This window comes from Hetaerina americana, unplaced genomic scaffold (assembly GCF_022747635.1).
Source record: "Hetaerina americana unplaced genomic scaffold, ioHetAmer1.1.p SCAF_10, whole genome shotgun sequence".
Taxonomy (NCBI): Eukaryota; Metazoa; Arthropoda; class Insecta; order Odonata; family Calopterygidae; genus Hetaerina; species Hetaerina americana.
In genome coordinates this window covers 9,169,164-9,196,829 of record NW_027286070.1, presented here as the reverse complement: position 1 = coordinate 9,196,829, position 27,666 = coordinate 9,169,164, and positions in this window count along the sequence as shown.

Sequence of the window (27,666 nt, the reverse complement as noted above, 5' to 3'; positions counted from 1 at the left end):
CACGAGAATATATATTTCTGGTATATTAGTTGCTATACCTATAAAGACTAGAATCGAGTAGTAGTAGTTGTATTTAAGGTAGGCGACCGACAGCTGAGGTCATTTGCGCCATAGAGGATGGACAGGAAAGGATAAAGAGTGGAGAGAAACCCGGCGTCGGTATTAGCCTACTCTTTACGAAAAGCGCCAAGGGGTCCACAGCTGAACGTCCCATCCGACGGACGGCGTACTCACTGAAAGTGCCCTCCATGACGTATCTCAAGGAGGGATCAAGAAACCTCTGAAAAATATTCAAAACCGCCGGGATTTGAACCCGGTCCGTTGGTCCGGGTTCCCACCCGGGTGGGAAGCCAGTACGTTAGCCCCCGCACCATCTTGATCCCGACTAGGATTGAGCTTCCATTAATTTTGTTCCGGGGTGGTATTTCCCTGAAACGTGTCTGATCGAGGATTGTGAATTTAGGGCCATAATTCCGCTTTGGGAAGGTTAGAGGTTTGTTTGATCACTCTTTATTATGTATTATAATGTTTGCTTATTTCAACAGTGTAGATTTCTAACAAAATGAACGGAATCTGTTTTTTTCTCAAATCATGAACCAAAATTTCTCTAAATTCGCACAGATAGCATTTTTATTCCTCTATCTGTCGGCAGCTGAATCTTCCCATTGACTGGGTGTAGATACTGGCGCCGTTACTGGTCAAAGTGACCAAGAATTTCCTTTGAAGGGCGCGGATTGCGTAAAATGTTTCGACCCCGTGGCCTGGCCGTTACACCTGCTTACTATGTGACTGCTTGCGAATTCTCGATGCTAATAAAGCTAAGAATTTTTGCTTTGATGTGGAGAGGGGAGGAGTTTGGTGTCATTGCAAAGCAAAAGAATTTGTTACCAAACTCTCCCTGGCAGTCGTTTTTTGACTCATAAAAAACTTGCATATACGTCCAAATAAAGCCTATTCATCGGGATAGGTCCTGTGTAAATTTATTTTATTTGCTCAAATTCAAGCATGAATTATACACTTTGATATTGCTTAAGTAAGGAAGATATTGACTTAAATTTCATGAATAAAGGATAAAGAATGCTTGGGTTCAAGTAATATGATGCATAATGTCACCATATTACTTGAACCTTATTTTTATTAAATACTTAAAGAGGCCTTTTCAGAGATATAGTTGATTGGATGTGCATCTGTGATCTCATCTGATTCGTTTAAGATGTAGTATTGATAGCTGAGTGCCCGATGCATGTACAAGTAGCCTTAGGTAGCTTTCGTGAGGTAAAAGAAAAAATGAAACTTGAAGCAAATTCGTTCAAAACGAAGGTATTATAGGGTGACAAGGAGAACGGGAAGAAGAGTAATATTGCGTGTATAGTGGACGGTATACTTAATCGAACAAGTGGATGAGTGCTCTTTTATGCCTTGGTAAAATGTTTCGAAAGATGGTAGGATAGAGGAAGATATCAAAAGAGCGTGAATTGAAACGATGGCAAAGATACGGGTGCACTTATGGAAGTGTACTCCCCCCCTAACACTTCTGTGTGAAATTGAAACTAATGAAGCGTCAGGATGAGCATGTATGTCAAATCAATACTAATGTTTAATTTTAAGAGTCTCAGTCAAAAAAGTATGCATTTATTTAATTATTTAACAATTTTATTGGAGTGATACTGAGATTTCATATCCCTTTCTTCCACCCAACCTCTCCACATGCCTCGTACACTAATGACACACAGATAGAAACCAATGTCTTAGGTGGAGGAAAATACACCTAGGAGGGAAGTGAACCCTCGACCTCTGGCTTAGTAGAGCGTGGAATAAGTGATGAAAGGGAAGTGGATGCACCGGTAGAAGATACGTATGAAAGATATACGCTGTGCTTGTTTGACAATGTCTTAAGATTTAATAGGAGTTGGTTAGGCAAACAGATTTATTGGGAGAGAAGAATGAATAACTTTGGACAGGAATGGGCATGGCGAGGAAGTCGTGGGTGAGTGGCGTTGACTTTAGTGATAAGGAATATTAACTGCCACAGAACATAACTGCTTGTAGGAAAATACCAATGAATATTGCAGAGATAAAATGAAAAACGGACGAATACGTAGTAAATTAGTAAAAGGAAGGGCCTGTAACAATCAGACGTTATTGAATTTTCCCCTTCCAATAAAAGGAGAGGAGTGACTGTATCGTGTGATATTTGTGAATGTGAGCGGGTAATGGGGAATATCTTGGGAGTTTGGACGAGACTGTTTCTGCATACCAACCACAGCGAACCTTCATTCCCATCATCCGCACTGGTGGCAGGAGGACGTATCGTCGATTGGAGGAGTTTCTGATTTACCATTATGTATTAATAGTTCTTGAGTGTGAGTGTTATTGTTTTACACGATCGTCCTCATTTCTCGATTTCCGCACCGCGTAACACATGTGTATTGTGCGAGTGTTTGTGTGCGCGTGTTTTCTTGTCACTTACCCCTTGCGTGCTCAGTGGACGTCGCGAAAGGGAGATGGGTAGGTTTGGAAAGGGGGAGATTGTGGCGCGGGGAGGGGAGGTTCGGCACTTGCTTCTCCCTCCCGAGAGTGTGTTATTCAACCCGCCCTCATTTCCCACCCGGAGAAAGGTGTTATTCACAAGGAGAGGGGGGTTGAGGAGGAAATGTTGGGAGTGAGATAAATGTAAAGTGCTCCTATGATGTGAATGGCGATACAAAGACCGAGTTCAGTGTTGTTTTGTCGTTCTTACCTAACGGGAAATGGTGCTTAGAAAATATTTACTTTCAAAATTGTTTCAACTGATAATGCTCAATTAATGCTTTATTTTTTGACGTCATATGATGGAAAAGCGTATATTATTACCCGTGGTAGGTTTTTCTAGGCAATAGAGCTTGGGGAGCCTATTATTGGTGCTTTAAGGAGATATATGGGGAAGAAAATATTTTTGGTTTGGATAACCAGGAACATTCATGCATTGAAATCAGAAGTAATTAGCATTTCTGCATTGTCTCTACCTCTTATTTTTCTTCTAATGTAAGTAGGTTAAAGGTTTCATACTACCTATTCCTCTTCTTTTCATTTGCGTAATACTTCGTGTCAAAGTTCATTGGCGCTCAAATTCACCTCCGAAATCGTGTATTAAAAATTCCAAATCCATCCATCTACATCTACATCTACTCAATACCCCGCAAGCCGCCGCAAGGGCGTGTGGCGGGGGGTGCTAGGACACCACCCATAATTTAGAAAAGAAAAATAATAAAAAAAAAAATCGCATGCAATAACGACAAAATCATATATTAAAAAAAAAAAAAAAACATGGCATACATTCATGCATGAACACTTACACCCCACACACATGCAAACACTCAAACTACCAACTAACATACACATGCACCTGAAAGTATACCTAACATCTCTATAGTGTTTAATTTTGTGCCGACTTGTAAATTCAAAGTTTTTAATATTTCTAAAGTGACTTCGGTTTCTTGCTATTATGATTACTGATTGTTCGGGGAAAGAATGAGTATTTGTACCTATCTGTCTTGGAATCTATCTCCCTTAGTTTATCTTTGTGGTCTGATCTACCTAAGTAGTGTGGGGCCATTATAATTCCTTCAGTGTCATATTTAAACTCGTTTGTTCTGAACCTTTCTAAAAGTCTAAGCCTCGCTTGTTCTCTCCGCACTTCAAGTGGTTCCCAGCCTAAATTCCCTAAGAGACCTGTCACACTTGTGTTTTTATCATAACAATTTTTAACAAATCTAGCGGATTTTCTCTGGACTTTATCTAATTCTTTTTGCCAAATTTTCTCCCACGGATCCCAAATACTTGCGGCATATTCCAAATGAGGTCTAACTAGAGCAAAATAACACCTCTCTTTAACTTTTTCATTACATTTCCCCACCACCCGTTTTATGAAGCCAAGTTTCTTTAAAGCTGATCCGCATATTGTCCTGATATGTGCTCCCCATGAAAGGCGTGGTGTTAGAACAACCCCCAAATATTTAACTTGATTTGCCGTAGTCAATACTGAACCCTCTATTTTGTAGTTTATATCCTGTTCCTCGCTTCCTTTATTCCAAAATTTCAAAACTGCACATTTATCTATATTAAGTGTTAATCCCCATTTATTGCACCATCCCGAGATATTGTCTAAGTCTCTAGAGAGTAGCTCGCGATCTAGTTGGCTCCTTATTTCCCTGTATATCACCGTGTCGTCAGCAAATAACCTTAGATTGCTACTAACGTGTGTGCTTAAGTCATTTATGTATATTAAGAACAGAAGAGGCCCTATTACACTTCCCTGGGGGACGCCCGAAGTAACATCTCTCTCCGTTGAGCACAACCCATCTATGACTACTATTTGTTTGCGGTTTGACAAGAAGTCCCTAATCCAATTAATTATTTTCTCATTGATCCCATAGTATTTAAGTTTGTGTAACAATTTATTGTGTGGGACTTTGTCGAAGGCTTTTTTGAAATCCAGGAATACTGCATCGACTTGGGTGTTGTTTTCTCCCGATCTAAGTATATCGTGAATGAAGAGACCAAGTTGTGTTTCGCAAGATCTGCTTTTCCTAAATCCGTGCTGGTTGTGGATTAGTATTTTCCTACTATCAAGAAATTTCATAATGTTAGTGACAATAACGTGTTCCAATATTTTACAAGAGATCGATGTTAAAGAAATGGGTCGGTAATTGGTTGGTTTATCCCTATCGCCGCCTTTATAGATGGGAGTTATATGGGCTAGCTTCCAGTCGCGAGGCACTGAGCCTTCTTCTATCGATTTTAGAAAAACAATATGTAAAAATGGGGCAATGTCGTCAGCTAATTCCTTTAATATTCTAGCAGGTATTTCTTCCGGACCAGGTGCCTTGTGTGCTTTGATACTACGGAGCAGATGTACTATTCCCTGCTTGGTCAGTGTTAGATCGCTCATGTGTTCCCCGGGTGGGTGTGGAGGATCGTTTGGTGCGTTTGTGTTTTTGTTGTAGACGCTCTGGAAAAAATGGTTTAAAATATTTGCCTTTTTCACGCTATCTGTAATGATTTCTCCATTTTCCGTCTTCAAAGAGTGAACAGTGGGACGTTTACCCTGTATTTCCCTAACATAGGACCAGAATGACTTTGGATTTTCCTCAAGATATTCGCTTAGCATTTTAGATTTAAAAGAGTGTAGTGCTGTGCGCATAATACTTTTCGTCTTACTACGACATTCTTTTAGTAGCTGTTTGGTTGTATTCACAAAACTTATATCGTCACTTTTTAAACTCTTTTTGAAATTTGACTGTAGCTTTCTTTGCCTTCTTAATGCCGATCTGACTTCCCCGTTGTACCATCTAGGTTCCTTACTGTCGCATTTGAGTTTGGACGGGATGTACGTCTTTATTCCTTCGCGTAAAATATTTAAGAAATAATTCCAAGTGTTCTCTGTATTTGTTGTCAGTGTTTTTGTCTTGTATTCCGGTAATTTTATCTTTAAATATTCTCTTAGTCCGTTAAAATTTGCCTTGTTGTATAGGTATATTTTACGCTTTTCTTTGTTTATTTTGACGAACTTAGTTTTTAACTCCACAAGAATAGCCTTATGGTCACTGATTCCGTCTATTATTTCAATGTTAGTAATGATTTCGGGCATAGAAGTCGCAAAGATGTCTAGTATGCTTTGGCCCCGTGTTGGTGATTTAACTATTTGTTCAAAGGAGTGTTTTGTGAATATATGAAGGAGTTCTTGGCATGAATCTCTGTTTTTGGCAGATTTTCCCACGCAGTAGTTTTCCCAGTCAATTGACGGTAGATTTGTGTCACCAGCGATTATAGTAATACTGTTGCTTTGTCTGCTGCTGATAGTGGATATTTGTTCGTCGAGCTTGTGTAGGACATCTGTGTTAGAACCTCCATCTGCTATTCTACCGGTCAAATCTGTTATCTATTCAGTGGCACTCACTTCACGAATATTTTCACGCATTGATTTATTAATGGCAATCATAACCTCTTTGAACACGACAATTGCATAAAAACGTATTATATAGGTGCTTCAATACTATTTATGAATAGCATGACTGAGAATTGTATGAGCGAGAATCATTGATTAAATGCTCTTCAAGAACAATGAATTAGGGTAAAATTTCCCTCGTGTCTAACGCGTGCGTTTTCGATGGGTAAACTACCCCTAGCTCTTCATTAGTGTTCAGAAAAAGGAGCCAGGAGCTTTGCGTGGTAAATATTGGTCAAGTCTTGAAAGATATCTAGTATTTCTGATGTCAAAACTGCGCAGACAAAAATCTATTATCTAAAAATAGGTTCATAATAATGTCATGCGTACCTCAGTAACACATCCGTAGTAAATGTTTAAAACAAAACTTAAAATGCCTATAAATATTTTCGTCAATGTACCTTTTATGCCTTTTATATCAGAAGCGAGCAGCTAATCGAAAACCTCAGAAGCAAATTTCATCTTTTCCTCGCATTTGAGCATTACCCAATGCTGACACTTCGTGCATCGTAGAAATAACGTCTCATTGCTAAATGTAATATAGTTTTAATTTAAATATTTTAAGTGTGGCCAAAATTAAGGATTTATTATTTTCTCGTCCTAACACGTATTTACTACCCCGCATTTTTTGTTCACTTCCATAAATTTCACTCTCTAAAGTTTGAATTTTCGAAAGGGGGGTCTTTCTCAGAAGGCATAATTGGCACGTATTTTGAGACTCGAGTTTCCGGGCACCCCATATAAAATTATAAAAATAATGAGCAGTTTTATACTTCAACAGCTGATCGTTTGGCATCCATCAAGAAAATACTAGAGATAATGGGTTTGTTCAATAATTCCTTAGAAAATCCAAGAAATGGCGCCCGTAGTATCGGGAAAGGTTTGATTTTAGTAAGATTCATTATACTGCTTATGAAGTATTAGCACGAGAAACCATTTAATGGTGTCGTTTTCACCGTCGTTTGAAGCAGCAAACATTTGCACATAAAAGGCTTAACACCGAAAGACATCAAAGTCGAGTTGAATGAAGCTCATGGCACATCTGCTCCATGTTTGCTGCTGTTTACAATTGGGTAAAACGTGACCGTGCATCCACAAATGATAATCATTGTTTGCAGCGTCCGATGGAATTGACTTCCTCCGAAATGATTGACGACATCCAAGGCATTGTTTTGAGTGTTCGACGAATCAAAATTCTCAAAATAGCCAAGGAAACTGGCATATAACGATGTAGTCTATAAATTTACTTTTTTGAAGGATTGAAAAAGTTGGAGCAAGTGTATCGTACTCAATGGGGAGATTATGTTGAAAAAATATAGTAACATTAATTTAGTTTTCGAAGGAATTATTTAAAGACCCGCGTATTAAGGTTATACCGTATAGAACACTTACAGCAGGTATAAAAAATATTTACTGTCGCCGACTGATGAAAATAAATTACACTGGCCGACTACCCGGGCCCTATTCAAACGGGTTGGATATGTCTTCCAAGCAGAAACCAGGTATCTTGCAACTAGAGCGCTCGGCAGAATGTAAGAACTATCTACCCTACCCACTCCACTCCCGCTCGTTCCCTCAACTTTTACCCCACCCATTTCCCCCGTCTCTTCCCTCCCGTCTCCCCATCTCCCTTTCGTGGTGTCCTCGGCTCCGGAAAGCTGTGATTGAGGGTTGCCCGGGGAAAGCAGTAGCGTGGGCTCGGGAAGACGGGGGGACGGCGGGGGAGTGTATTGTTCCTGGAGTGTGGCGCACACACGTGAAAGATAGGGAAGGAAATTTGACGAGGAAGTTGAAGATTAAAGACATTCCTTCTCAATGCCCCGGGCAAATTTATGTGAATTCAAAGAACTGCGGGAGATACCGCCCCAGGCGAATGATTTTTACGCTTTGAAATTTCAGCACATTAACATTCATATGAATTTTACGGGTTTTTTCACCACTTTTTTAATTGCTTAGTACTTGTCCAGTTTATTTTTTCTTCCCGTTCCCATAGTAATATATAGACAATTTACTTCGTATGAAAAATATTTTTTTTATTTATTTCTATTCATTTATCATTAATATTTTAGGGGAATACATAGTTTATTTATGTAAGCAAAAAAATCTATTTCTTCTATTACTTAAGTATAAAGTAATTGCTTTCTGTATGGAGAAGCGATTATTTAGTAGAGAATAATAAATATTAAATTAATGGTCAAAAGGCATGGGAAGAACAAGAGATGGGAAAGTCTGTGAGGAATTTTAAAAATAAATTCGATTTTCTAATGATCAGGCTTTAGGTTCTTAGTCAGTAAAGGGGTTAAAAGCATTGCTGAGGGCATTGGAAAGTCAGTGCGATAGATAAGGAGTTAATTAAACTAAACATAGGTATGTGGTTTTCTAGAAAGAGAGAGGCAAAGTTAAACCTTATAATAGGAGAGCAAAAACTATAGCATGTGGAACAGTTTACGTACCTTGAAAGTGTTTAGACCAAGATGGTCAAAGTAGTATGGACATAAGGAGATAAATTTCGTTAGGCAACGAAGCTTTCCCAAGGAGGAAGGAATTGATGTCAGGGACGATGAGTAAAGATGTTTCGTCAAAACTTTGCTTAGGAGTGTAGTTTTGTTAAGGCGTGGAAACATGGTCATTGAAGCAGGATGGTAGGCGTAGACTGGAGGTTACATTACACGGAGCAAAATTTACATCATTCGCATCACACGTGTAATAGAGAGTACGCCGTAAGGTTTCCCCCTCCTAAAATTTGTCCCCGAGTGGAGGGGGAGATGGCGAGGGTCGGGTTGAAGGAAGTGAAGACGGAGAAAAGCGCACCTGAGAAGTTAAGCAGCAGCATTAGATCGCGAGTGTTGAGTGAGTTCCGTCTCTACGGCGGCTGGAGGGCCCTTTGGGACCGGGTGAGGGGACCGGAATGATCCTGAAGAGGGAGAGGAGATGACGATGATCAGAAATGTTTCTTTATGACGGTGAAAGAGAGTGGGATTAGGGGAGGGAGGAAGCGGTTGCGGTTCATTGAACCACACCTTAATTGCTTTTCTATCCGCGGCGGGCGGAGAAAAATGGATTGGATCGTCCTCTCCCCATCCCACTAGCCCCCTCCTCCACCCACTCCCTCCAGTGGGGGGTGGGGTGTCGAAGGGAGTTTCCCCAAACCCACACTCCCTCCGGGGGTGTGGGTTTGGGGAAAACGTTCATCCCTTTTAAATGGATTTCAAGAGAAAATATAATAATCCATCCATCCTCAGCAGTTAGACGAGTTCAAGGATGTCAATAATTGAAATAATTTTTGGATTAGTTCCAATTTTTTTGTCGTTTTTAGATTTTCACACTTACCCAACTCTTGGCATAGGCACTCCGTGTTCCGAACGAATTCAGTTCAGCAGCTCCGTGCTCTGGCAACGATTCAGCATTAGATGAAATAGACCAACTTTGCACCCTTAAACTTTTAATTCATTAATCAACCAAGTTTTTTTGGCCTGCGGTGGTCTTTGTTCACTTCGCGTTGGTGATGGCATTTAAGCTACGTGTCCTCAGATTGATTTTAGCCGTTGGGAAAGCGATTGGTGTGCAGTGATGTATGGAGAAGTATAGTGTCTATTTGTCCGTTTCAATTGTGACATTGTCATGGTATCATACTAATCGCGATCAGAATTTCACTTTTGCCACTCACCCCTAGCAGAGACTAGATGCGGCAGGCCATTTATTTTGGTCAAAGTTCACTTAGGTCGAAGTGTGAGTCCAGACATGCGCAGCTATTACCAGTAAAGTTTTAAAAATACGAGTATATAAGGTCGATAATTATAGGAATCTAAGTACACAGAACCATATTGCCCGTGATGTTTTATCTGCACATTGGGATAACAGAATGATTTCTATGGGAAGGGCTGGAGCTAAGTGAGCGGCGAGGTGATAACGTTAGGTTTGTGAATCATCAAGAAATAGATGAGCACACGGCCTATTGATAGTGCTAGGAAAAACATCTGTCATATTTGTAGATTTCATGTGTAACTTATGCGATGGAGAATAATCAGAGGAAAATAAAAGTTACAGGCGTCAGACGGTGGGGAAGCTTCCCAGACTGAGTTAAGCAATGAAGTAGGAAGGAATCAACAAGACCAGATGTAAGAGTTTATTTTCATCTCTGTGTATTACTTCTTAGGAATAAAATGTTCTGCCCATTTGGAGGGTGCGTGTTGAGCGGCGCCTCTTTGCGCAAAGAGATGCGTGCGCTGCGATGAGAATGAATCGCTTGCTCTAGTCTGACGCCGTTACAAAAAGGCGCTGTCCCCAAACAACGTGAGATAATTTTCGGTTTTCTCACCCCATCCCTCCGTCGGATGTATCCGTGAGATGCATGTGAACTCCTTCTCGTCACCTCTTCCGTAGTCAGCGGTGACATTATCACTAATGCCAAGCAAACAAAACTCAAAAAGGAAAGAAAGTAGAACAGAGAGGGGTGAAAAAAATCGTTTTTCACTGCGATTACTCTACAGTTAAACGTGTTTCTACCAAAAAACTGCACTCCTTCGAAAGAAAATTTGCTTATTTAATTTTCATGTTATTAGAATCCATAATTCCTTGCGAAATTAAAACTTACGGCAAAACTCAATGCGTGTCTGATGTAAGGAGACTATAATTCTTGCGTAAGATTCCTACCGAGGCCTCCATTTTCATCTCCCGTGAGGAACCCCAATGAATTTGCTCACACCTCCCCCTTTTGCACTCTAAAAGCCCCCCCCCCTAGTTGAAGGACAACCCTTATGCCTACTCTCAGGTCATTTTTTCACTGACGAGGGACTCGGATTCCGGAGGGAGGGGAAGCGAAGGCGGAGGATTTAAAGTGCCCGGCGAATTTAGGGGAGGGTGGACGAGTGTGGTTGGTTTGCATCCACCCCCTGGTCGCGGCGCAACGGAATTCGTTTTACGATCGGGAAGGCGGCGACGAAAGCCGTGTAATCTCCCGCGTGGATGTTGAAGGAGTGGAGAAGGAGGGACAGCGAGGGGGAGAGAGAGGAGGGGGCGTGGCCGTTCAAGTGGTGGTTGGCAGAGGGCAAAGATCGGACAAAGCGACATCAATAACTGTGAAATAAAAGCACGCCTCTGCGCTTCTTTTTTCCCCTTACCTCGGCCCCGTTGGACACTTCGCCAAGGATCGGTTAGCCCGACAGGAGGGGGGGACCTCCCCAATCCGCCCTCCCTCTCTGGTGACAGTGACATTTCTGGATTTACGGTCCACTGCGTTCCCTTCCCTCTCCCATCCCTTCTCCCATGACACCGCCCGTACCATCGCCCACCGCGCCCCGCTCACCAGATGGGTCAGGCTACAAAAGGCCTTTCCCGATCAAGCATTTTGGGGCGGATATCTGCTACATTCTTTCCAATTCTCATTTCCCTCGCCGCCCTCCGCCACTTGTCCCCCATCTCTTTTCCTTTCTCCACCGTCCCATCTGTGCTGTTTTGCCATACGAGCCACGTTCCGAGTCTCATTGTCTCGTCTATTACTACCCTTTTACCCCCCGCCCTCCAAATAACACCGCAGCTCTCCCGTATCATTTCCACTCTCCCTTTCCCCCCCTTCCCCTCCACACAAGCTCCACTGCCTCCTAACCCGTTGCGCTCGCTCCTGTGACCTCTTCCCCTACGTGGACATGGTCGTTTTCCGCACGATCTGTATATGTTTCCTGGAGAAAAGAGGAAGATCAATTTTTCTGCATAGAGCAAACTTGTTTCTTGTTTATTGATTAGTTACGTGTTGAGAAAGGCAACGGAAACCACCTCAGCTATAATCTTCAAGTTAAATATGGACGGTCACAAAGAGAAAATCAATCCTTGCAACTACGGGACAAGGCTAACTGGGCCTGGTGCCGTTTCTGTCAACGTAATAGGCTAGTTCTCCGCGGTCATCATCACGCTAAATCCTTGCACTACCGATTAAAAATAGATAAAAAAAGGCTCAGCATAGGACCGCAAAGTTAGGATAGGTGCATGAAATTGAACGATGTTGAGGGAAGGGAAGCAATAAAACATCATGAGGGAAATGGAGAAAGGAGGTATAGATATGTTAGGTTTCTGTGAGATGATGTGTTACTACCGAATAGGAATTTGGGGAGAAATCTGAGGAATATGGATCATGTGAGGAATAGAATCTACAGGGATTGACACAGGGAATAAAATATGGTAGAGATAAGGGATAACCTGACTGATCTAGTGATAATCCAAATGTACATGCCGACAAGTATTCATCTGGAGGAGGCGGTAGAAAGTTGGTTCGATCAATTAGAAGAAATAATTGGGAAAGTTCAAGGAAGGAAACACCCGATGGAGATGGAGGATTACGATACCGCTGTGATGATCCTACGTAACATCTTAGTTGCGTATGAAGTCAAATTTATCGTCCCTTAGTCCTCATCCTATAAAGATGCTTTTCCCTGTCTTGGTGGGAACTAGCACTAATCAGACAAAGTTTATCCTTATCAATAAATTAGCATTCTCATAAATAAATTAACCCATGAAATCTCTTCCTTTTGCATTTTTGGGAAACCCTTCCCAGTTCTACGGCGACATTATCTACCCCTGTAGCTTTGTTTCCTTTGAATTTCTCTAGTCCCATTTTTATCTTGTGATCAAGTAAGCCCAAATCTAAGGAATTTATTTCTCCATCATATTATTATTCTTTGTCTAACCTTACTGGTAGAATAGCATGGCCATATCAATCCTCTACGTATCTTTCCATCCCTCATGGATCTTTTTTTAGTCAATCAATACATCTCCTAGCGTATTTTTGATAGATTGCAGTGATTTTACTTTCTTACTTCCTTATAGTGATTTCACATGCCTGTACAACGTATCCACCCACCCGGTTCTCAGTAAATTCTCCATGTCATGACACTGAATCCTTTACCATACTTCTTTGATTGTAATAGTATTCCGCCCTAGTTAATTACTCTTTTAACTCTTTGAAGTTCCTTCTTCCTGTTTCTGGGTTTACATATTTTCGATTATTTCTCTCACCTATCTTCTAAATCGTATCTATCATCTATGTTTACTGTGTGTTTTTCCCCATTGACTGTTTCTATAGTCTTTTTTTTGTGACTTTTGGTATAACTTTTTTAGATATTCCCATATTTCTTATATGTAAAACTACTCCCTGTCGTCGCCCGTAAAATTTTCCGCTGATTCCAGGTTCTCTTTTCTATTCGTCCGGGTTTTCTATATTTAATTCCCTTATCATCATATTTAATTCGATACTACACTTTAGTAGTACTAAATGTGATCTTAGTCCGCTTCAGTTTCGGGGAAAATGTGAGAATCAGTAACTCTGCGCCTAAAATGTGCTTAAAAATTTTGTAGTCACCCATTTACCATATCTGCGACTATTGTGTTATTCAGACCATGTGGTCCCTATGATGAAATCATTGCTCTTGCTGAACTCTGTTGTTTCTCTCCGAAGTAACTCCTTTTGCCTAAACCGTAGTACAATACCTCGATACACTCAATTATTTCCTTTAAATGATCGTACACACTGTGCGCTTATTTTTTCCTTTGGTCATTAAAAAGCATGAAGAGCTCAATAACCTCTAATTGCATTGTTCAATCTTTTTTACTTCTGCACTGCTCTTTACCTAATATTCTATCACTCATCTGTTTAATATTTACTTCGCTTCCTACCTTTTCTTTCAATTCCATCCTTCGCCAGCGTTTCTTTTACGATGCATACACGCATAACTCAGTAAAATCACTTCAGCTATCCTTCAATTTCATCTTACAGTCCTAAAATACCTCCGTTTCATCAATGCGTCTACCGCTTTATGTTTATTATTTTCTCTCTTCTTACTGTCGTCCAAGCCTTTCAAGTCCCAATGATATCTGGTTTAGTCCTCTTCCACGTCACGATTGTAGCCTATGGGGAGGGTTATTCATTCGATCTTTTTAATTTTATATGAATGCATGTATTCCCAGTCCTCATTTAGTTGCGTATATTTCTGTGAATACTTTATAATTATCTCCCAAATACATTAAAATGATTATTCTTGGGGGAGTTATAGAGATAGGGGAGTACTTCATGTGTATTCATTCAGTATTACATGTTCTGCTATTTATCTATGTGATCCCTACCAATTGTCCATTATCACTTAGATGTAATGTTTGACCATAATAGATAACAAATAAGCTATTTTGCAACTCTTTTACCCACTTTAATTTCAGTCGAAAGTTCATATTTGTTAAAAAATGTAAATGCCTTATTGCTAGCAGCTATTTAACTAAAAGAGTTTCAAATAAAAGAATCGGATCTGCTGCTTTGAATTTGCTATTTTTCAACGTGGGGCATTTGTTTACTGTGGAACTCGCACCAATAAAACACTCTTCTTCATTGAAATGTCTTTTGAGATAAATTAATTTGATTTTGTTACACCTGGAGAACTTTCGGTACCTCTTTAACGTATCGGAATTCAAGCCTTTGAACTATTCTTTGACAATTGATTCAGAAATAATTTCATCACTTTGGTTGAGCTTTACGTCCATGTCATAAGAGCATTCGATGTTACTTTCATTCTCTTCCTCTCTAAATGTTTCTATTTATCTTAGATAAATGCTTATTTTCTTGCGTTTTCCGTTTTAGAGCCAACAGCTCTCTTAAAAAAGATATCCCCAGCAGATTACAGGTATGTCGCCGAAATTGAAAACTGACTTTGATGCTCTCTCCACGGAAAATATCCCTACCTTCGCTAGCTTTTCACTTCAAATTTTTGCTTTAAAGTAGGTTTATAGATCCTTCGCAATATCGCCAGGGTGCCTATTTATATTCACCATGTGGACATATCTATTATTACTATTATTAAAATTTAATTGTGCAGATAGACAGTGTCAGGTGGCGCACAATTCCCAAGTAATCACAAAAGATAATGAATAAAATCAGCCAGTAAAACAAAAGTACACTTAAAGGAAACTTCCAAGCACAAAGTACATATCGGGCAGCCGTTCTTCGTACATATTCCAGTTTTTTGATATGTCTTTCTTCATATCTATAAATAATCATTTAATTTCAAGGTTCCATATCCTTTCAGATAAATAAAATTTTTTCTAATATTAAGAACAATTGAACTTGCAATTCAAAATTTCAATCGACGATCATTTTTTAAATTATTTATTAAGCGTGGATTTAGTTTGGAGAAGAAAAGAAATACCCGAGGTTTTGACACATCATTAGGAAAATAAAAAATAATGTAGATTCAGCTTTGATATTGTAATCGTAGTAACCCATCCAGTCCATTCAGACGACACCCCTCTGCGAGAAAACCCCCCGGTTTGTTGGTTTTTTGGCTTGCGCTAGATAGGATGGGACGTCGAGTAAAGGTGCACCGGCGAGGCTGTGTAGAGCGTTGTTTGTGTGGCCAGGAAACACCATCCTTGAGGCAGGGCTAGAAAAGGCGAATGGGAGACGTTTTAGATGTGGTGGTGTGAAGGAGAAACATTTTTAGCCGATAAGGGTACTTAACACCACTTTATAAGGAAAAAGAAGAGAAAATAATTTAGCTAGGTGCAAGGTTTATAAGGAAATTAATCTTGTTGCCAGAGACTGAATTTAGGAATCTACAAATACACCCTCAATCACTCTGGTTAGCCCAAAGTGGTTTACAGGGAGAAAAGTTAAGTGTTTCGTCCACTTTATAGCCCCTAGTGTTGGTATTACTTTCCTGTAATACCTGAGTGATTGAGAATGGATGTGTGAATGATGTGACTTTTTTTCCGCAGTCGGTCCCAGGCGTCTAGATCAGTTCCCTCGAAAACTTATCTAACCTTGCCCTAGTATACGCGTAAGGTGTTAAGGCTGCCCAAAGTTGATCAATGGCGTGGGAAATATCTCCCCGTAAACCAATATCGGCTAACCAGGGTGACTGTTTATTTATAGATTCCCTAAGGCGGGCTCTGGCAACGGGATTAATTTCCTTGTAAACCAATTTAGGAAATTCCAGGATGAATGTGAGCGTGTGGTGTGTCTTAAAATTTTGAAGGTGTGCCTGATCACTTACAAGGATAAACTTTCCCCGTAAATCACCACGTTATGCTTAATTCATTTCCCTTCCTTTTCCTCATAAAAAGGTGTAAAAACCCCTTTACGGCTAAAAGAAAAATGTTCATATAATCAGTCTAAAAAGGCAGTAAGAAGCTCAATTTGGCCTTTCTGCGTATACGCCGTTGAGGAATAATTCATTGTAATGTACGTTCTACGGTGTTTATTGCCTAGCTAGACCGCTTTTAGAACTATAGCATTGATTAATCTCTGTTCCCACCAAGAATCAACATCTTTTGGTGTTTTACCATAAATATGAAGGTTATTAGAAGTAGCCTCTGATGCGAATACACCTCCTTTACCGATCAGCTACAGACAATTGAAGGAACCTGCTTATAAAACTCCTTCACACTTACAGTATAGGTATGGTGCGAAGACTTGATCCCGAAGTAAACTTTGATTCAATTGCTATGAAAGTAAAGAAGCTAAAACAAATGTGCTAAAATATAGTCAGGCCACTAGAAAAAAAATCCATGAATACCTCCTTTGTTCGTAATTTAATATATTATAATCGATCCACACCGGTATAATTGTTTAATTTACATTTCTATGGGTGCTGGTTACAGTGCTATTGTCACCGTTATTTCATTGTTATCGTTGCATGAAGCAGACTAAATGCATGGGGCCAACAGAAATAACGCCTCTGCACCGAAAGTTACAATGAGAAAAATGCGTATTCTACGTTATAAAGTCTTTCTCAAATAGAAATTAGTGCTGGAATCAATTTTAGTAGATATTCCACAGAGTAAATTCGTACCAAATTTCTGACATTACTTAATTAATACGAATCGCGTGGTTATCCTTTAATTTGCCCTGAAGTATTTTCCTGTCAGCTCTTCTTACTTATTTATTTATTCAGTATAAGTCCGAAAACAGCACATTTTGGCCTTTACATCGAATTATTAACAACGATAACTATGGTCACATTCACAAACACCCAAGCCCTAGGTGGAGGAAAATTCACCAAGGCGGGAATCGAACCCGCGACCCTTGGAATAGCGGACGAGGACGTGACCCCGCCGCCACCGGGGTCGGCACTTAGTACCCTCCTACAAAGCGACAAAAAAAGCCTTTTCTCTATCATCCTCCAACCCCACTTACCTAATAAATCATTTCCCTCTGGCTCTCAATATTTCCCCTACTCAAATTTTACACCTTCGGATTTCACCTCTAGTACCTTCCTGTCTGCCCGAGTTATTTTCTCACTTCATCTCTGTATCCACATCCCTTAGGCTGGGGGCATGTTAGCATTAGCATTTAGGAGAATAATTTTGGAGAATCTGCCCTCATCCTCTCTCGCCTAATGTGACCGGGTTTCGGATCCGTTGACTAGGTTTCGGATCCTTATTTAAGTCTTTACTGAGACACTGAAAAGAGAAATCCAGATTCTCACTAAATTATCGTAATTCTTACCTTCGCATTAATGTCAATTTATTATCGAGATTAAACGTTGCATTTGCTTTATTTCAAGTCCAAGGAAGATTGTATTATCTTCAATCTTCATTAGCGATCCCAACAAACCGGATTGTTTTAGGAAAAAATTGGTGTTTAACGGAAGTAACGACACTGCAGGAATATTTTGCGAGGTGAGTATATATTGATGCAATTCAAACGCAATTGTTAATTGGCAGCATAAGGTATTTATGCGAAGAAGGCTTTTCGACTTATGTCATATAATTATCAGTTTCATATCATTTACGAATTAGATTTAGATTTTTCGTAATAGGGACTCGCTCTGAAATTCTTAGGTGTTTCATTTCGTAGTCACCGTTTTCTTTACAAGTGTCATTATTGGATTGCACTAGGAAAGTTTACTTCACTGATTTGATTGTTATAAAAATACAACCAAATTAATGCTTAGATTTGCTTTCAATATTTGGTTTATTCAATAAGTCTACATGTCGCGACCTGACGTATGTTATCACGAGGTAATTAAGACGACAGATTTTGTGTAAATGATTGCTTAGATGGGAATTATTTTTTTAAATTAAACTCTCTCTTCCACGTTCATCAGGTGTTAATGTCTCTAAACGATTTTCAGAACGCGAGCGTCCATATGAAACCAAAGTTTAACGGCGTTGTGCATTTAATTTCTGTCCATCGTTTCGTTTTCATCACCACGAAGATGGCAAATAACAGTGGTATTTCATTCAATTTTCTCCACATCTTTTGCTTCATTCCACCCTCTCTCTCTCAATTGCATTGATTAGGCGTTTTTTGCTCGGACTGCATAGACTGTATAGAATGAATGCTTTTGAATTAGTTCCCCCAGGAAAGGAGCTCCGAGTGAAACGGTTTACATTTGTACGGGAACTATATAAAAATATGAGACGAGAGACCCTCTCCGCCCGCATTATTTGATTCCCGTGGGTTGCTTCAAAAGAAAGGCTCCTCATTCTTCGAACTATTCACGATATTCCATTTCTCGAATGAACACCAAGAAGGAGAAAAAAACACAAATAAGTGAGTTAATGTCCGTCTGAGAGGTGGGGATGGATTCCCAATTTATTTGGACTGCAAATGGATACGATATTTTAATTTAAAGCCAAAATGCACTTCCTTATTATTTGACTTCATGCTTTTAGTTTAAAAGGTCCTTTTTTATGTTCCTAATTCGAATTAAAATTAAAGAATAATCTCAGATAGGGATTTTTATGGGCACGGAGTAAGAGGAGCATGAAAGGTACGACTACCGAAGTTTAAATACAACGAAAATCACAATGAATGTAAGAGATATTTCTCCGTGAACTGAAAACAGGAAATCAATAAAAGAAATGAGTAAAACCCTAACCCGAGTGGCAGTTAACCCGCAGTTGTGACTATACAAGAGCAACTAGAGAAAAAAGAGGGAAATAAACTAACCTAATTGCATAAAAGCCCTCGCCTTTTTTATTTTTCCAGACTCTTGAGCCTCAATCACACGTACTGAGGCTGTAAAACGAAATACCCTTGCGTAGCAGACACACCCGGCGCCCTTCGAATGGAAACGTGTGAGCGGATTCATTCTACCGAATGCGCAACTTCGGGTTTTCTACTATATGTAGCAATAATAGGAGAAGCGAGTGGCAGAAAATTTTCAGGCGCTTACGATACTATTTTTGTATTATTATACCAAATATTTCTAACATTCGAAAGTGAGTTCACACTCTTGTGCTCTTATCACTCTGTTTGCCCAGTGAGAACGCCAATGTCCCACATGAATCCTAATAGTAATATAATGTATAATAATTCACATTACCCTCGTGCCTTGACTCAATTTTTATTATATGGTAGCCTACGGTTTAATTTGAAGTTTTTATAGAAACAATGTCAACATCAATATATTGTTTAGCACTAAAACAAAGAACATTTTTCTAATGCTGTATAAAATATACCTCTTCCCCTCTACCTCATTCAGTATGCCAATCCTTTTCGTTCCTTTTCCTCGCTTGCGTAACGTCCTCTTTCGAACAGATACTTTCCGTTTTCTCTCCGAATACGTTGCAAAGCACTGGTGATGACGGACACCCCTTTTTGAGCCTTCTTCCTAACACTTCCCCATTCCGACTCTCCATCCGCCACTCCCACTTGTACAATCTGAGGCATGTACAGGTTGCGGATAATTCTTCTATCCTTCCAATCTACTCCTGTTTTCTGTGATGCATTAATCATTTAAAATTTGCTCTAACTAACGCCTTGTTGAGATCCATGAAACAAAAAAATACATGTCGGTCTCCTCTTATTTTTCTGTTAGGAACTCAATTTTTGGTATCGCATCAAGCCTCGTTTCATAAACTCTAACTGATCATCCCCTCAGGAATCATTTGTCCTCCTCTCCGTCCTTATATTTAATGAACCGAACAATACCTTGCCCGTATGGGAAGTTAAGCGTCTCTACTCCTCACATGTAGCTGGCTTGCCGTGATATTATTGTAGGCATGGAATTGTTTGATTTCGATTCCACTAATACCTCTCGTAGAGACGTAGTCCTACATGAAGTATCTCTGGAGCTTAACTATCCCAATCTACGCCACATGCGCTTTTTATATCCAACTACTCTGGCTGAATATCTTTAGCTTACCAATACTCGTTGTATTCTTGTAATATTCCATGAATATTTCATGGCTCAAATAATAATTTTCTCAACTTACCTTTGATTGCTTGCACGAATGTTCTCTTCTTAATCCCTGATAGTGCTTTGACCTTCCTGACCTTTCCTCTGTGTGCTCTCTCATAGTGGATTTCACTTTCGTCTTTCGATTTATCAATTTCTCGCCTGTGTTTGACTGCCATTCAAATTATTTATTTATTTCAATATTTATCTCTTTGTAATTTCTTTTGTGTAATTCTCTGTTCAAATACCATTTCTTTCTCTTCCTTCTACGTAATCATCCTGTCTCTAATCCATTCTTACCTAATTCGTTTCCAAGTAAATGACCATAAAAGCTTTGTTTGCAGTTTTCGATATCCTCTTTTTGAGGTGGTCCCATCTTTCTTCTGCTGGACCTGTCCCTTTCCCCCATTCCTTGCTCACAAATATTTCCACCGTCTCTTTGCTAATACTTTATTTTCATTTTGGCTAATACACCCACATTATACCTCCTTGACCGGATCCGTACTACATTTAATTAGCACTAAAATGTGATCTGATTTCTCATCCGCGTCTAGGATACTGTACGTATAAATTACGCTGCTTCTAAAACTGTACTTAAATATAATATAGGCCAACTGTAATGCATATCTGAGATCGTGTCATTTTTATCGAGTAATGACGTCAAATACTGTGTTCAAATGAACTGTTCTTGATGATTAACCAATTTATCCTCTTAAATCCGATGGCGTTTTCCCCTCGAACATTTCTCATTCCCAAACCATAGTCCTCTACACTATTCCTATCTCTTACTTCACTAATCGTCGTATTGCTTTCCCTCATATCTCTCTAATGATACATTTTAGGGACACCCGCAATAAGTATTTTCTCTGATTAATCGTGTTACTTGTCTGTCTCTTTCTACCTACGGCTACTTGTCGGTATGTAAACTTGAGTGATGACCAAGTTCGTTGGTTCACCTTTTTTTCTAAATTAATTAATTCCATTTCACCAAAGCTATGTTTACTACACTTCTAACACCCGTTTTGTGCAATATCATTCCCACCTATCGCCGGCTCTCTTCCTGTCCGCTGTACGTCACGCTATAATTACCGCTCCAATCATTTCCCTTATCCCTTTTATCTCACCTCGCACAACCCTAAAACATCTTTGTTTTCTCTCTCCATCATTTCCTTTAGATTTCCCAGTCCTCAATATCGTCCTGAAAAAAAAAACACAATGCTAAGTGGTTTGGTCCTCTTCTGCCTACTTATCTATTCCTGCTGTTGATTTTGCAGTGCATGAATTTTGTTGACGACGACCGCGAAAATTACCTCTCCCGCGATCGGACATGCCACATGACCCGGCGGGCTGAGTCCCATAGTTGCCACTTCCCGTGCTAAGTGCCATGTTCATCTTTGTTCCGTGGTAAAATGAATTGGTTTCCCATTGCAGTGTGTCAAACTCAGGATGGGGGAGGCGAAGCTTCTGCGGTTATCATGCCACGAAATCGTTGCTTAGTGGAATCGAGAGCAGAAGCAGGGAATAAGTGACATAGAAGAGGAACGAACCAGTTAGAAAAGTGATTTGCAATAATGAAGACGATGTTCAGAGCAAGCAAATTAGGAAATATAGACTGATAGATAGAGGAAGGAAATAAAGATGATTCAGAGCTGTAAAAGGTGTGAATAAAAGGTAACGGGAATTTCTGGAGTCAAAAATGTAGAAAAATATACAGCAGAAGGAAAGGAAGCCATCAACGGGTAATGCGTAAATAATATTGAGCTACGTAACAATAATACTAATCAAAAAGGTCCGCAGTAGCGCTATAAACATAAAACAAGCGAGTGATAAACCAATTTTAGTAGTAGTAAAAGCTGATCTGATGAACTTTGTGGTGTCTGCATGCCTCCAAGCGCCAAAGGAAAAAAGAAGCCTAGCACGGTATACGATCAGTCAGACGGTATTCGTCACGGGTGTTCCTGGAAGGCAGGTTTGATAGTGATACGGGGTAGACGGAGGAAAAGATGATAGTTAAGTAGGGGACTATGGCTTAGGAATGGTTTATGGTTTGCATCGTTGTACTTTTTTTAAAGTTCATGTATATCCAGAGCGTATCTTAAAATGTGGATTGCCAATGATAATAATAATCTAAATATTTCACTATAAAGTAATTTATCGAGATATTTCATTAAATCTTGAGAGAGACTTGTTATTCGAGTGATATGCATAGTGGATCTTAGGGAACTTTACCCAAACTGCGTGGTTTTTAAAGACGCACACGATGCTTGTGGGAACCGTTGTGGTACAGGAATTGTGGAACTTGATTGACCCTGATGTGGGTTTCGTACACGGTAGCGGTCTAAATCTTCAATCTCTGGGTCTATCTCCATCTGTCGAAACAGCCTTCGGGTTCACTAATCTGATTAGATAAATTTCAAGCCAAATTTTGAATAGTGATTTGTTAGTTCTACTTCCAAACGCACTTTTTCAACTCTGGAGTATCTTTTTTCCTTTTGCCGATCTCAGCCCTCTTCAAAGTAACTATATCTCTAGTAATTAATTTTCTCTATCTCATAAAATTCTCGTCGTACTCTTTGTTTAACTTTCCATTCGTGTCTTTGCAAATTTCGCCAATCATTTGGCAATGTGGAGCAAATTTTCTCGTTACTTCCTACCTGAAATGCAAATTGCGACACCAAAGCGAGCGAAAATAAATTGAAAGAGTGTGTTTAAGCAAGCCTCGTAGGCATTGCGTGTGTGAGTGAAACTGCCTTTGACTCGGTCAATTCCAACCTTTGGATTCATTATTTTTAATCCAGGACGTAAGAGTCCACTCAATCGGTGTTAAAGTTAACTTATTGCGGAACTATTTATCAACTTCAATGAAGAGTACTCCAAATTAATATGTTGATTTATTATTAAGAGTATTGGAGAGAGTTTCAAAAAATTCAGTTTGCGCAAAAAATAAATTCTTGAGCACCTTAAGTTAAATTCTAGAAAAGGATTTCCAGGAAACTCAATTGGATGGGGTGGATAGCGCATCTCTTTGGATGAATTAAGGAGCATAAAAGCGAGGGGCACACGCGAGGTGGTTGGGGGGCTCGTGGGCCTCCGTTTATCCCCCCTTCCTCGGGGTTCGCTTGCGGTGCCTATTGGGGGTGCCAATGACGCTGCGCCGTCACATCCGACTCAACCAGTTCATAGGACTTCACATGAGAAGTATGCGTGGTTGCATGGTTATTTCACCATAAATGTTATTGACTTTTAACTGATATTGAGGACATTTTATCGAATATTTATGCATCAACTTTGGTGCTGGTTTGCACCATCGGACGACCAGGTCATCGTTCCCTCCGGACGACAAAAGGAACAAATGCCCTAACGGAATGCGACATATGTTGCGGATGAGGGTGGATTTTCGGAAGAATATTACAAAACCCCTTATTATGGAACTATATAGTGGTCCTAAGGCGTACTTGACTTGGATGCATTGCACCAAGAATAAATTAATTTAAAGGCTATTGGTATCCCATATCCTGCCTTTATGTATAGTATAATTCAGTCAGTCGCATTGAAATTTATTATTAGTTTCTGCTTGTCCGCGATGCACCGAAATATGTCGATGGGTAAAACTACATAGTCCTACGCTTATCAACCCTTCTGCCGTTGGCATAAATATTTTTTTCGTAGTATTCGCTTGAAAGGTAGTAAGAAATACTATTAAAATGCATATGATTTAAGATGGACATTAGAATTATCAAAAATTACTTGCGAAAGTCCCCGCTTATTTCTTATGAACTCGACAGTGAGTGATTCTAATCTGAATTTAAATGGAAAATATTTCGAAGCACAGATTGATTCTCTTGACATTAACAGTTTTCGGTATGAAATAGTTTTCCTGTAATGTTGCACTCACTACATTTTTCCCATTATCAATGCCAAAGCGTCATTTTCAAAGGTCGCTCTGAAAATGATCCTTAGGGTTTCAAAACGAAATGAATAAAGAGTGCGAATATCGTACATGCAACGCGATTATGTTTTATTGGAATAATATATCTCATTGGTGCATGGATGTTGATAAGAGAAGGTTTTTAACATAAACTAACCAACCGTCGCATGCTAATACCGCCTTATTATTCTTGTTCAAGAGATTTTCATTTCGATCTAAATTAGAATTATGGTAATATTTCTTCAACGTTTCAAACGTGTTGCTAATGGCTATGTTTAATATCTAGCTCCAGTCTCATAAATCGGAATCCAATCATATTCTGTGGTTGTTAACTATAGAAGATCCCCTGGATTGACAAGCCGCTTTTTCAAGAGGCCTCGGCGAAAATTACTTTGACCGTCGGAATTAGCATCACTCGAAATCCATTTGCTTGAATGTGGGCAAAGCCAAGGGGAAGAGGCAGCATTAAAAAAATCCCCCAAAAAAAGAAGAAAGGCGCTTCGTGGTGGCTCGCTTGTAATTTGGGGTAAATGCGTTTAAAGATGAGTTCGGTTTATTTTTGAAGTTTTTCACCCTCTGCAAAGAGGCGTTAAAAAGTACCGTGACCTTTCCATTCAATTAAGCGCTTTCCGAGCCAAGTCCGCGGGTGTTTTTTTTGGGTGCAGAATGTACACACCAGCTTACGCGTACCTGTTTTAATTACTCAAGGCCAGAAGGTCATAGATTCTGATGACTAATGTAATGTTTTAAATATCGTTTTATTTTTGCCCGTTGGCGGCATGAAATTCAAACAACTCCAGGTAATGACTGGGATAAATTATGAAAATATCAAAAAGGTCATTGGAAGGATTTTTAATTTACGTGGATTTGTGATTGTATTAATTTGAATCTGTTTACTGGGAAATTGCGCTTCTCACTAAGCAAAATTATCTGCTATTTTCAGCCATAATGTATTTTATTTTTTATATTCTAAAGCAGTTATAGTTTTTTTTACGAGATGTTTACCCTGATCATTAAGCTAATTATGATGTTAATGATGATTTGTTAAGCTATTGACTAGATCATTTTTTGAATCTAGTAATTATATTTAATCATAAAATGATTGCATATTTTATTAGTTTTTGAAGCGGAACTTTGTCGAATACCCGCCAGTACTTCCTTTTGTTATTATAATCGTAGAAATTATTCAATTTTTTTATTATCTTCCATATCAACGTAATTTTTCCTACGTCAGCTTCCACTTAGTAATGAGGCTGTGGTGTTCCATATTTGACCAAATCAGGGCCGCATTTCGTTTGTTACCTACTCGGTTGGTGATATTTTTGTCGCATCACTGATGACAATAAAACTTTTTGAATATTGAAAAGTTGATTAGAAATACCTATTCAAATAATATTTTTAATTCGTCCAAATATGCCTTTGTCGTTCCACGCTTTGTGCGTATTAACACCTCATTTAAAAGTTTCAACTTAAATTAGGTTTAAAACCACGAAATATAATACAAATATTGAAAAAGTTAAGATTTTGAAAAATACAGAACCCTGAAATTGGCTGATTCATATTGCTTAAATCATTATGATTAAACTATCTACGATTCCTTTCTATTGATGAATCTGGTCTTCCTGTATATCAATGATCTGCATTGCTAGAATATGTGTACTTACTAAAAGTTTAAGGAAGTGTAGTAGTTTATATCAATATTTGCAACCGTTGCAACGATTTCGATATCTATCCTCCTTAAATACCACCAAAATACTTTCAATTAGTATAGATATACGAATGTGAAAGGGGGATCGAGATGGTGAGGTGGCTATCGTACCGGCTTCCGACCCAGAGGGTCCGGGATCAAATCCCGGCGGTGTTGACTATTTTTCAGTAGTATTTCGATCCCTACTTGAGGTGCTTTGTGGAGGGCACTTTGAGTGAGTACGCCGTCCGTCGGATGGGACGTTAAGCTGCGGACCTCTTGGCGCCTTTCGTAAAGAGTAGGCTAATGCCGACGCCGGGTTTCTCTCCACCCTTCATCATTTCCTGTCCATCTCTAATGGCGCAAATGACCTCAACTGTCGGTCGCCACCCCTCAAAACTACTACTAATACGAATGTGAAAATACTTGTGTAATATTTATAACGAACGGCGAACAAAAACGTAAAAAAACGAAAACTGATCAAAAGGAAGGGGAACACGGAAAAAATATTTCAGATACCAGCATCCCTTCTTTTGTCGGGGAAAATTAGCAAAATCCTCGACTAATCTAGCAAACCAGATGAAAATCATTTCTAGTGTTTTATGGAATTTGATGGAAAAATTACGTATTTCCCGTGTAAATCATCGAGAAAGCAGCATTTTCCATGGTTTATAGTTACATGTATGCTTACATACTACCCTGAAACCACAGCTAGGGTGCATGGCAGAGGGATATTAAACACTAGACTACTTTTGATCCGAAATACCACCCTAGTGCGGTCAGACAACGTTATTATGATCCCTTATCGTTCGTGGGAAAAATTACCTGACTTGTTTACCTTGGGAAGTTTTTGACTGAATTACCTTGACTGTTTTGTTTGGGAAGAATTACCTGAATCTGTTCTAGACTTGATCTCTTTAACTTTATTAATATGATCTCTCCTACCGTACGACGATGGGCCTAATAATGCATTTTAAATATCATCACTAATCGCTAATATCACCCCCTTCTAATTTATGCTGGGGGACCCTACCTAATCTATGATATACTCTTCGCTCCGTGAGTGATTCCCAAAACAATTCGTCTAATAATTTTCATGCATTACTCTGTTTAACATAACAACGTTTCACAAATCTAGCTCATTCACGCTGTACTCTAGTATTTAATCGAGTTTACACACTCCTTTGCGGTGTTGCTGATGCAGTAGACGTTCAGGAGGGAACTACTATTCCAAAAAAATCACTACGCACTTTTTTTCGTTCTAATTAAATTCTAATTTACAAGCTTCGAACTAACGTTGTATAACATCAAGGTAATCTGCTAAAGCCACTTCATCCTCAGGAATTCGCATACCTCTGTAAGTCCCTACTATGTTGGCAAATAAACAATTTTTATTATTGACCACACAGTTTATGATATTAACGGAAAAAGTGAATAAAAGTGGTCCAAAAGTCGCCTGGGCTTCGACAGATAGTCAGATAACTATTTTCTGTAATGATTCCTTCTCTTCAACCTGTTTTCCCCACCGTGGCACGATATTTCTAATAGTCCGGTACAGTCATCTCCCAGGAGAACCGTTGTTATTGATGTTGCTCCCAAGGGTCTCCAGGCTGTGTCCGATGAGATCCCCCGCATCCCCCCCCCTAGGTGGGAGGGCAAGAGGAAGAGGCTAGGGTTTGGAGTTCGATTGCCCGCAGGGTACATCGGCGGTGATTATCGAGCGCTCTCCACCACCGGAGATTCATTTAGGGATCTTCCCACTCCACCACCGGTAGTAACAGTGACCGCTGCGCCGACGCGAATTAAACGAATGAAGGCTGGGCTATAGAAAGGCATCCCCCTGAGCGCAAATCCGCGATCCGCGGGGCAAATTCAATTGGAAAAGCATGCGGGTCTCTATAGA